At 42.4% G+C, this 11541-nt stretch overlaps 1 pseudogene; it reads left to right on the top strand.

Moving 5' to 3' along the window:
* Positions 1-11015: 11015 nt before the first annotated feature.
* Positions 11016-11133, top strand: LOC126185522 (5S ribosomal RNA; annotated as a pseudogene).
* Positions 11134-11541: the final 408 nt, after the last annotated feature.

Below are 11541 nucleotides of genomic sequence, written 5' to 3'. Positions count from 1 at the left end.
TAATCAGGAAATCACAAGACAAAGAGGCAATAGACCCCAAAACGTATCGACCGATCTGCCTCTTAAACACTATAGCCAAGAAACATGAGAGGCTCCTGTGTGATCGCTTACAACCGCACAGACGCCTCCTCAGGCTAACGCCCCGTCAATGCGGCTTCAGGGAAGGTAGATCAATAAAAGACGCCATCAACCAAGCACTGACAGTTACAAATAGCATCAGTGACAAATACGTGGCCGCCATACTAATCGACATAGCCGGGGCTTTTGACAACCTGTGGTGACCGGCCCTCTTCGCCAGGTTAAGGGAAATGGGGGTATCAGCTACCCTCTACAACAGCCTCCTCGACTACTGCAGAGGCGGAGTGGCGGAGTGGAGGGCTGGTACACGCAAGGTTGTCAAGAGCACAACGAAGGGATGTCCACAGGGCTCGATCTGCGGACCAATATTCTGCGATATCGCAATCGAGCCCTTGCTGAACACGCTGGACGGTGTCGATAGGGTAATAGGCGTAAGCAGATGACCTGCTCGTAGTGGTGTCAGCCAACTCGAGAGCAGCACTAGAGACAAAAGGCACGCAACTGCTTCAGAAAATTAACAATTGGTGCAAAGAAAATAACTTAAAAATTGCTCACAACAAAAAAGTATATTTACTTATCAGAGGGACACTACAAAGGAATCCAATTCTAAAATTATACAATACAAGCATACAGAGGAAGCAAGCCACACATTATCTAGGGCTGCATCTTGACGAAAAATAGAGTTTTAACCATCATATCAAACTGACAATTGACAACAGCTCCAAAACTGTGCACAAACTAGCAAGACTCAGCACAACTCAGTACAAATTACCTGTTAAGACGATAAGGACCTATCACATTGTGACATTTGAATCCGTCGCATGCTTTGCCGCAAGTGCGTAGGCTCACAGGCTGAACATATAGACTAACAAGACAACTGTAAGACGATATCAACGTAGTGTACTCCTGAGAATGAGCGGAGCCTTCAACACGACGTCACTAGAGGCACTTTGCGTTGTGATGGGGACCTGTCCTATAGACATAACAATACTTTATAGACCTGCACTTTACTGGTTTAAGAGGGACAGGCTCGATAAAGTAACCGAAATTACAGGAACCAACATTATGAACAAAACACAAATGAAACAACGGCGGTTTCAAACATGGCAGAGTGGGACGCATCCGACAAGTGTCTCGTAGTACACTCTTTCTTTCCTGACGTACGCGACAGATTACAACTGAAACACGTCGACTCAAGCCGGGGGATGGTCCACTTCCTGGCAGGTCATGGGCCGTATCCGGTACACGTAAACTTCATGGGACTAACTAACGATGAAATATGCGTTTGCGGAAAAACTGGGACATTAGAACATGTCACACGCTGGCACGAGAGAGACTTATACAGAACGACAGTGACATCGCCAGAATAGTACGTAATCCTGATGATGGAACACAATTAATAGCATAACACATTGTATCGAACACACTGAATGAGCAATATAAGCGCTAAACCCCATATGGAAGGAGGTGGAACAAACAACACAACAAACCACATGGGAGGACACAAGCACGACCACAGATTCCGAAAACGAGGAAGGAACCAGCACACTTAGTGAACATGACTCAGAAGGGATCAACTCGTAAGGGAGCCGAACCAACAAAGCATGACACTGCATCCCACAACACAGCCACAAACAACACAACAGGCAGTACCAATCATAAAACAAACAACGGCACCACATACTGAGACTCTAGTAATAACGTAACGTCGCTTGGAAGGAGAAGGCTGGAAGAACTTTTATTCCAAGGCTCCTACTCCCCAACGGCATACTGCATAGTGTTTAAAGTATGCAGCACACAAGCAGTAATGTATTGTTCGTCTTATTGTGTGTAGACAGAAGGGTATTCTCTTCTCTATTTAAAGCTACAATGAATTACTTTTATATATGAAATGTATTTTCTGTATAAAGTATGTATAAACTAAAAAAGTAATGTATTAAGTTATTTAAGGGATAATGCATTCAAGTAGCAATGGCTCTGGCTCTGAGCACTATGGGACTTAACTTCTGAGGTCATCAGTCCCCTAGAACTTAGAACTACTTAAACCTAACTAACCTAAGGACATCACACACATCCATGACCGAGGCAGGATTCGAACCTGCGACCGTAGCGGTCGCGCGGTTCCAGACTGTAGCGCCTAGAACCGCTGGGCCACCCCGGCCGGCCAAGTAGCAATGAACTACATTCTATTTCTACTGACAAATTTTCAAACATAAGTGTATTTCTCATGTAAAGCTAAAATTCATGTATTCCATGTATCAAATGCTCAGTCAGTATTTAATCTGTCTAATACCTGGTATATGTATGTAAAGTATCACATAGAATACAACGCAACTACTAACAATAGGACAAAAAACAACTGCTGAACATCATGTAGTGTCCCGACTTGCAACACTCCCAGTAATATACCAATACACACAATCACAGTAAACATATATAAGCACAAACCATTTCAGATATGAATAGCTGGAGGTTCTACCGAGACCTTCTCACCTGAAATAGGTAGAAATAGGCCATTACCACTAACATGCTACATAGGCTATATTACATATCCAGATACAGTATATCACTTCCCTGTATATACTGCAAATTATTTTTACCACACTCATAGTATTACCTATTTCTTTTTTTTTCTTTGACCTTTGCATTATATAAATTATATTCTCATCAACTAGGCAGAAACAAATTACATAGAACCCATTTAACAATTGTTAAGCACTCAATTCGCTGTAACCTTACAGAAATTTTTATATATTATGTTCTTTATATTATTTAAAGAAGCATTAACAACTGTATACCAATAAGATTTAAAAATGAGAAGTGTCTTCTGTTGGATTTAGAAGCATCAGGGCAACCTTAAATTTCAAGGTGATGTATTGTTAATGAAATAAATAAAATAAATATACATAACAGTCATTTTTTGAAACATTACTTCACACTACAGTAATTGTGCTGGTTCGTACATAACTGGTATGTAGTGGGACATATATGCTCCATAAAATTTCATAGACTGTAGAAAACATTCTTGTGTGGTCTCTCGAAGTCATCTTAAAATCTTGAAAACTTGTGTGCGATATTTCATGTGTTTCACTGTCAGGAGAATAAATGTATTTTGGTACTAATTTATTATATTTTTCCATAACTACCATCCTGATAAAGTAATACATAAGTTAAAAATTAATTCTGAAAATCGTAGGTTCACACGAAGTCATAGACGTTGTTAGGTTCATGGGACACATGTGTCCCACTTCACCGATTTTCAAATTCGGTCATCTCAAAAGTTTTTGGTAGCGAAAGCGTATTATTTATCACAAAGGAAGACAGTTTTTGACCTTTAACAAATAAATTTAAAATAAATTTTTCCCATGGAAGGGTTGATTCAAACTCATTGTTCCGTTCTATAAATTTGTACCGCCTTGGAAGTGGTCCATTACGCCATATCCACGTCAAAAGACAGATTTACGTTAGTTTAATTAAAATCCAATGTTTTTCTTTCAAATAAGTTGATGGTAAATGTCGTGTACTTCACGGAGAGGAGTTTGACAAGTCTATATTTCTCAACGTCTTGCCTGTCTCCTTTCTTGTAAAGTAGGTCAGTTACAGCATTGTACAAATTTCTCCACAAACAGTCTGTAAATAATTTTAAATGTCACTTTTTACAAATCACAGCTTGTTATACATCGCTCCCAGCCTCTCGGCTTCATGATAACGCAAGAATCTGTTCAAAAGCATGATAAAGTATCAATGATGCCAGAGGATTAAACAACATTTGTTGTACACATTTGCCTGATTACCTCTTCTGCTATCTCGTTTCCTTGAATTCTCACACGTAATAGTAACCAACAGAAAAATACGTCCTTCACCAGCTTTGGTACATGGGGTACTGTTAAATGTTGTCTTCGTTGGCAGGCAAAACCGGCAAGGTGAGGTTCCTAATGGCGGATCGATATCTCCTGAACCAGCACTGAATATAGCTAAGTTGCTTCCTGGTCTCATGGATTCTGACACATCCTGTTAAGGTTGCGTTTGAAAACCTAGTGGGCCCATTTTGGCCTTCCTTTTTTTTTTCAAGAGCGGAACAAAAATACATCTTTCTACGACCTGGGATGCTGAGGAATCTGTAATATTTTATTAAAAAGTTCTGGAAGTATCCCTTCTGGTTTGTTGCCAATATGCAGCAATATACTGCATTTAATTCAGTCATGACCTGGCACAGTTTCGCGAGTTACAGAAAGAGCTTAATTCAGGGCTCAGATGAAATAGGGACAGTTAAAGGATTAACTAATGCTGGATGTGAAGCTCAACCCATTGCTATCCATTATCTAATGCTGGTGACAGGGTATAATACCCCGACTCAGAGTGGCAGCGACTGGTGATGTCTCCAAGTATTGCTTAGAGTTATCCCTTCTTCCGTTCACTTGTTACAGCCGGCCCACTGTGTCGTCTTAAAATAATTTTGATGACTGCATTATTTCCAGTGAACTAGTGGAATGATTGACTGAATCCTGGAAATCTTGTCACTGCTATGTTTGGCAGTACTTGAAAGTTCAAAGGTGACTGGCCTTCAAGCACAGAGGTTCTCTGTGGTCGGTCGGTATTCGAAACGTTGAAGAGCCACACGCCTGCCGCTGATTTCTGAGTGGCACACCTTACTTCACCTCGGAACACGCTGTCTTCGAAGCTGGCCTAAAGACTGTATAGTGCAAGCATCAGGGGTGAGGTGGATTAAACTAGCAATAAACTGCAGTAATGTAAAACTGCAGCCATTTGGTTGTAAAATGTGTAGTTAGTGCAGCAGGCCATTCATTTTGGCAGCTTTTTTATGGGTACTCTTCGATCAACTCTCTGTGGCGAGCAAATCGTCTATCATTTCCTCACGTATACTTTGTAAGTGCTGGAGAACATAGTGATATGCCTGTGAAAGAGAAGAAACAGTAAATAATGTTGGTAAGGTGAGTAATATGCCTTATGTGCAAAAGGCATAGGATTTCTGAAGTCATTATTTTCAACAGATAAACCCTTGGGACTGGCGTAGACAAAACCTCGTAGCGCATCACTGCAGTAATGTCCCAACATCAGAGAGGTGGGTGGGAGAACTGTATAATGCTTAGAAATGAGATACAGGGAACATTTAATTACCGTGTAGTGAACGTGCTCTTATAAAGTAACTGTATGAAAGTTGGTGATAATTTGGAGAGGTGAGATGTGATGAATTCCAGTAACAAAGATATCTGTACCACCCTTAGCCCTCTCCCTACAAAGACCATCCTTTCAGAGGAGGCTGTAGCCTCTTAATACAGAAGCGTCACTAATTTTAAAATGTGTCACTTGGAGAAATAGACACAATGGTTTTCTTTGTGTCAGTAGTTACATCGCTTCCACATGCGTTATGAACCTAATTATGTTCAAGTGCAGTATGGGAGACACTTCTTTATTTTGTTTTGTGTGTGTCCGCCTTATTTCTTCCTACCGAGAGTGTAATCATGTGGTAGCTAAGAATTCCGACGAGGAACCTAACGATTTCCTCCCACCGTGGGCGGGTTCTCTATGAACTCGTTATGTAGCGCGGGCTTGGGATGGTCTGATATCTTTTCAGCAGTTTTTTCAGGTTTCAGTTCATTTTCTGGTGTTTTTCTTTCAGCGATGATACTGAGGGTGGGGGTGTCTGTGCGCACTGCTTGTTAGAATTTGTACTGCTTCTTTTTGTGGTATAGAATGAGGCCAAATCGGTAGTCAGACCGACTGACCTTTTAACTATTGTTGTGGAAGTAGTGGTTGCCTTACAACTTTAGGTCAATTTGTGATCAGTTTCTGGATTTCAGTGACAGACTTCACAATTATTGAAGAGAACGATGTAGTGAATTTATGCAACTGTAACGATATAGAGGGTGACCCAAAAGTCTGTTAACATTTGAAAATGCACTAGTTCACAGATTAATAGAAGGAGAAAGGTAAAAATTTACACACGTGCCCGTATTGACATGGGGTTTTATTGAAGCCAAAAACGAGTGCAAAAACTTGCAAACAGGTGCAGCTGGTCAGCAAAGTTACGTCGCATGAGCATCGCTTGTAAAATGAGCTGCAGTGACATAGGGAGTCCGATGCGCCAGCAGTCGCGCCATGTTGACCTTACCAAAAAAGGCACTGTTACTGTAACTTAGCTATCAGAATGGAGAATCCACTGCAGCAGCTTTACGATCCTATCGCCATAAGAAGGGTATTATATTGCGTAAAAGTCCTGTGACAAGTGTCACTGTGAAGAAAATGATCACGAAGCTTGAAATCACGGCTTGTTTAAACGATCGGCCCAGTTGTGGACGACTAGACACAAGTCCTACTGCTGTTCGGACAGTTCAGAAACAAATGGCGAATTTAGCGGGTTCATTTCCGCATGGTGAAGTCAGTATGGCGAAGCACCGGCAGTCCACACACTGATGTTTCAAGAACGCTAAGGCGTACTCTCCAATGATATCCGTACAAAATCCCGAGTCATCATCAACTGTGAGCCACCGGTTTTGTGACGCAGAGAGCATTTGTTGAGCGGGCACTTCAAAAAAATGGGAGAAAAGGACGACTGGTTGCCAAACCTGTCGTGGACAGACGACGCCCATTTCACATCCCGGGGGTCTGTCAACGCCCACAATTGCAATTTTGGGCTACGAAAATCCTAGAACTGCCGTGGAAACCCCGCAGCATGACGACAAAGGCACGCTGTGGTTTAAATTTACCACATCAATTGTGATCGGACTCTCTTTCTTCGAGGAAATGCGGGGTGCTGCTTCTCAAACTGTCAGCGTGACGGGTGCGAGGTATACCATTATGTAACAGAATCATATAATCCCTAGCATGGATAGTGAACACCTGCGGGAAGGTATGACTTTCACGCAGAGAGGCACTCCACCACAATTGCCACACGTGTGAAAGATCTCTTGCGCACATTATATGGTATGGATCGCGTGCTGAGCTGCCAAAAAATGGTTCAAATGGCTCTGAGCACTATGGGACTTAACTGCTGTGGTTATCAGTCCCCTATAACTTAGAACTACTTAAACCTAACTAACCTAAGGACATCACACACATCCATGCCCGAGGCAGGATTCGAACCTGCGACTGTAGCGGTCGCGCAGTTCCAGACTGTAGCGCCTAGAACCGCTGGGCCACTCCGGCCGGCGCTGAGCTGCCACTTCCACCATGCTTGGCCTCCCAGGTCCCCAGATCTCAGTCCGTGTGATTATTGGTCCTGGTGTTAACTGATCTACCGCGATCGCTCGACTTGTTCAGGCAACAACATCCGACGTCATTTTCTCATCTTACCCATTGAAATGATGTACAGAGCTGCTCACATTTTCCCTAGACTACAGATATTGTTAATGAATGACAGCAGACATTTTCAGCATTTGTTGTTGTTGTGGTCTTCAGTCCTGAGACTGGTTTGATGCAGCCTGTCCATGCTACTCTATCCTGTGCAAGCTGCTTCACCTCCCAGCATTTATTATAAAGAAAATCGTCTGTGGTAAAAATCAATTTTCATGCTAATTGTTGCTTTGGTATCATATGAAGCGCCATTTATTGGTCATTTTGTGTATATTGTTGTTTTCAATAAAACCCCATGTCGTTGCAAGCTTGTGAGTCAACTTTAACCTTTCTACTTTCGTTATACCGTGAAGTATTGTATTTTCAAGACTTAACGGACTTTTGGATCGTCCTGTGTGTAAATTCTTGTCCTCGGCATAAGGCACTCTATGGTGGTTTTCATTTCCTTTATTCCTCTATGTCTCTTGGAACACTGCAGTTTCATCTTCATACTGCGTGATCGTCACGGGTGACTGCTGCCACAGTTGTAAACTGTAATCATCACTTACCACGAGGAAATTCGACTTCTGTTGCGACGACGCACCATCCCACTACCATTGGGCGATAATAGCATAGTGATTATTTTACGAGGAGGTGCAATTATGTGGTGGCTCTCTCGATGTGTCAGCGATTTTTAGTTACTGCTGTACACCTGACTGCTGAAGGTAAACGACAAATGATTGTATACTATTGGCCAGAGGAAACCATATACAATAAATCAGATAAATGTACTGTTAATTTCTAGTGTCCCTGAGACGAGGAAACGAACAGTTCTCTGTTACATCTCAAGGTAGTTTATCCTGTATGTTGATTATTCCGTGTGAGCCTCTCAATAGAGGTACATTATACTTTACAAATGCTCGTAAAGCAGCCAAGCGAAGTGTTCGGTCCAGTAAGAAGCGAGAGTTCTATAAGGGCCGTTCTGTGTTCAGTTGGCCTATGTGAGGAGCCAGAGAGGCATTCATCACCTAGTGTGGCAAGAGGCCACGTCCGTGAGAAGGTTACTTTTTACCTGTGTATACTTTCCGACGTAGGATTCGAGCCTCCATCAGTAATTTCTCAAATCCACAACTCCCGCAGTTATACTTAATTTATCTTTCGTCGCTCAGGGTTGCAAGACGACGGGCCCGTATGATGTCTGTGGTGGTGTTAAAGGTTTGATAACAAACAGAAACTTTATTAATGTTTGTTTATTATTATTATTCAGCACAAAATAGAAAAAGAATTTGCTAAATTAGAACATACTCGCCATAAATGTTGGCAGGATACCAGTACACAGAATCAAATATACAGAGTGTCATTTAAAACATGTTAGTAATGTTGAGAATAATTTCTAAAAGGAAACTAAGTGCGAAAACATGAATCACAGGATGTCAGCTGATAGAGTAAATAAAATTTAAGAGACTTTTCTAAAAGCAGACAGGTAGTCTTAATCAAATTTCAGATGTAGTCGAAATTGTATGTTACACCAGATACAAATTTTTATTACGTGAACATTTTCGTTATGATGAAGAAAGAGTATTCCGTTCGAAGTAACACGTTAGGTATGGATCGAGTGTTAACAATCGATCTTATGTTGACAAAAAAGCGGAGAGTTCAACAGACTTATACCATAAGCTATCAGCCAGACTATATTCGCTCTTCGCTGATCGTAACAGGAAGCTAGCAGGCGAATGAGGCAATGGAACATCCAGAAAATTAACAATGAGCAACATGAGACATGTCACAATATTACTTCCGGTATGTGCAGCCTTTCTTAATTCTTCACTAATACTTTTCTGTACCTTCCGAGACAGCCGATTTCCTACGCTTTCGAGTTATTGTTTAGGAGCAACAAATTATTCTGCCAGTGATGGAAGATGTTACCGTTCTGTCTAACTTTGTAATTCCCTTTCTGCTCCTGACATTCGTTATACACACATCAAAAAAGGTTTTGCATTGGTTCCCGGGCGAACCATCGGTGAAAAGCAACGTGCAGATTCCACGCGCCTAGAGTTCGGGAAGGGGCTACACACAGTGACATCCTGCTGTATCTCAACAAAGGTCAGACTGTACGAGAGAGGTTCTTAGAAATATGAGTGCTGAAAAAAAAGGTTCAAATGGCTCTGAGCACTATGGGACTTAACATCTTAGGTCATCAGTCCCCTAGAACATAGAACTACTTAAACCTAACTAACCTAAGGACATCACACACATCCATGCCCGAGGCAGGATTCGAACCTGCGACCGTAGCAGTCCCGCGGTTCCGGACTGCAGCGCCTAGAACCGCATGATCACCGCGGCCGACAGTGCTGAAAAAGTTTTTAATAATATAACCATGTGCTTTGAGCTGAACAGACACTATTCATTGCCGACCGTCGTGGCCGAGCGGTTCTAGGCGCTACAGTCTGGAACCGCGAGACCACTACGGTCGCAGGTTGGAATCCTGCCTCGGGCGTGGATGTGTGTGATGTCCTTAAGTTAGTTCGGTTTAAGTAGTTCTAAGTTCTAGGGGACTGATGACCTCAGAAGTTAAGTCCCATAGTGCTCAGAGCCATTTTTGGACTATTCATTAGACAAAGATATCGTCAGGAGCGTCCCAGGAAGTGTGAGAGGACCACATTTTTCTTTATGTACATAAAGGATCTGACGGATAGGTTGGGCAGTAATTGACGACTTTTTGCTGATGGCGTTGTAGTGTAAGGCAAAGTGTTGTTGTGTGAGTATAGGAGGATACAAGATGACTTACAAGCCAAAACTGGCAACTGACCCTAAAAAAAAAAAAAAAAAAAAAAAAAAAACTGTGTGGGATCAGTTAAACTTCGGTTACACGATAAATACATCAAATCTAAGGCCCGTAAATTCAACTAAATACCTGGGAATTACTATTAGGAACAACTTAAATTGCAAAGAACACATAGAAAATGTTTTGAGGAAGGCGAAACCAAGACTGCGTTTTAGTGACAGAACACTTAGAATATGCAACATATCTACTAATGAGACTACCTACACTTCGCTTTTCCGTCCTGTTTTGGAGTACTGCTGCGTTGTGTGGCATCTTTACCAGATGTGATTGACGGACTGCATCGAGAGAGTTGAAAGAGGATCAGCACGCTTTGTATTATCGAAAAATAGAGGAGAGAGTGTCACTGACATAATACAGGATTTGGGGTGAACATAATTAAAACAAAGGCGTTTTTCGTTAAGGTGGAAACTTCTCACGAAATTCCAATCACCAACTTTCTCCTCTGAATGCGAAAATATTTCATTGACGCCGACCCCTTTTCCGTGCGCTGTTCGAGATTGGAATAACAGAGAATTATTTGAAGGTGGTTCGATGAACCCTCTGCCAGGCACTGAAGTATGATTTGCAGAGTATGCATGTAGATGTAGATGTAGATGAATCCCTTGGGTGCGAGGTTGCAAGTTGAATCTTTAGTAAGGCCCATTTGAAAGTGTTGTGTTAACAATTATGTCAGGAAAAATATTAATTGCTAATGACTCACCACATGCATCGGGAGGGCTAAAAGCTGGCCTCACACGTCTGGCATACAATCTCAAGAACATACACTGAGGTGAAAAACGTCTTGGGATAGCGATATGCAGGCAACGGCCTTGCCGCAGTGGATACGCCGGTTCCCATCAGATCACTGAAGTTAAGCGTTGTCGGGCGTGGCCGGCACTTGGATGGGTGACCATCCGGGCCGCCATGTGCTGTTGCCATTTTTCGGGGTGCACTCAGCCTCGTGATGACAATTGAGGAGCTACTCGACCGAATAGTAGCGGCTCCGGTCAAAGAAAACCATCATAACGACCCGGAGAGCGGTGTGCTGACCACACGGCCCTCCTATCCGCATCCTAATCTGAGGATGACATCTACATCTACATCCATACTCCGCAAGCCACCTGACTGTGTGTGGCGGAGGGTACCTTGAGTACCTCTATCGGTTCTCCCTTCTATTCCAGTCTCGTGTTGTTCGTGGAAAGAAGGATTGTCGGTATGCCTCTGTGTGGGCTCTAATCTCTCTGATTTTATCCTCATGGTCTCTTCGCAAGATATACGTAGGAGGGAGCAATATACTGCTTGACTCTTCGGTGAAGGTATGTTCTCGAAACTTTGACAAAAGCCAG

The sequence above is a fragment of the Schistocerca cancellata genome, chromosome 4, assembly GCF_023864275.1.
Source record: "Schistocerca cancellata isolate TAMUIC-IGC-003103 chromosome 4, iqSchCanc2.1, whole genome shotgun sequence".
NCBI classification, from domain to species: Eukaryota; Metazoa; Arthropoda; class Insecta; order Orthoptera; family Acrididae; genus Schistocerca; species Schistocerca cancellata.
The sequence above is the reverse complement of the archived record's forward strand: the minus strand, read 5'-3'. Positions and strand labels throughout refer to the sequence as shown.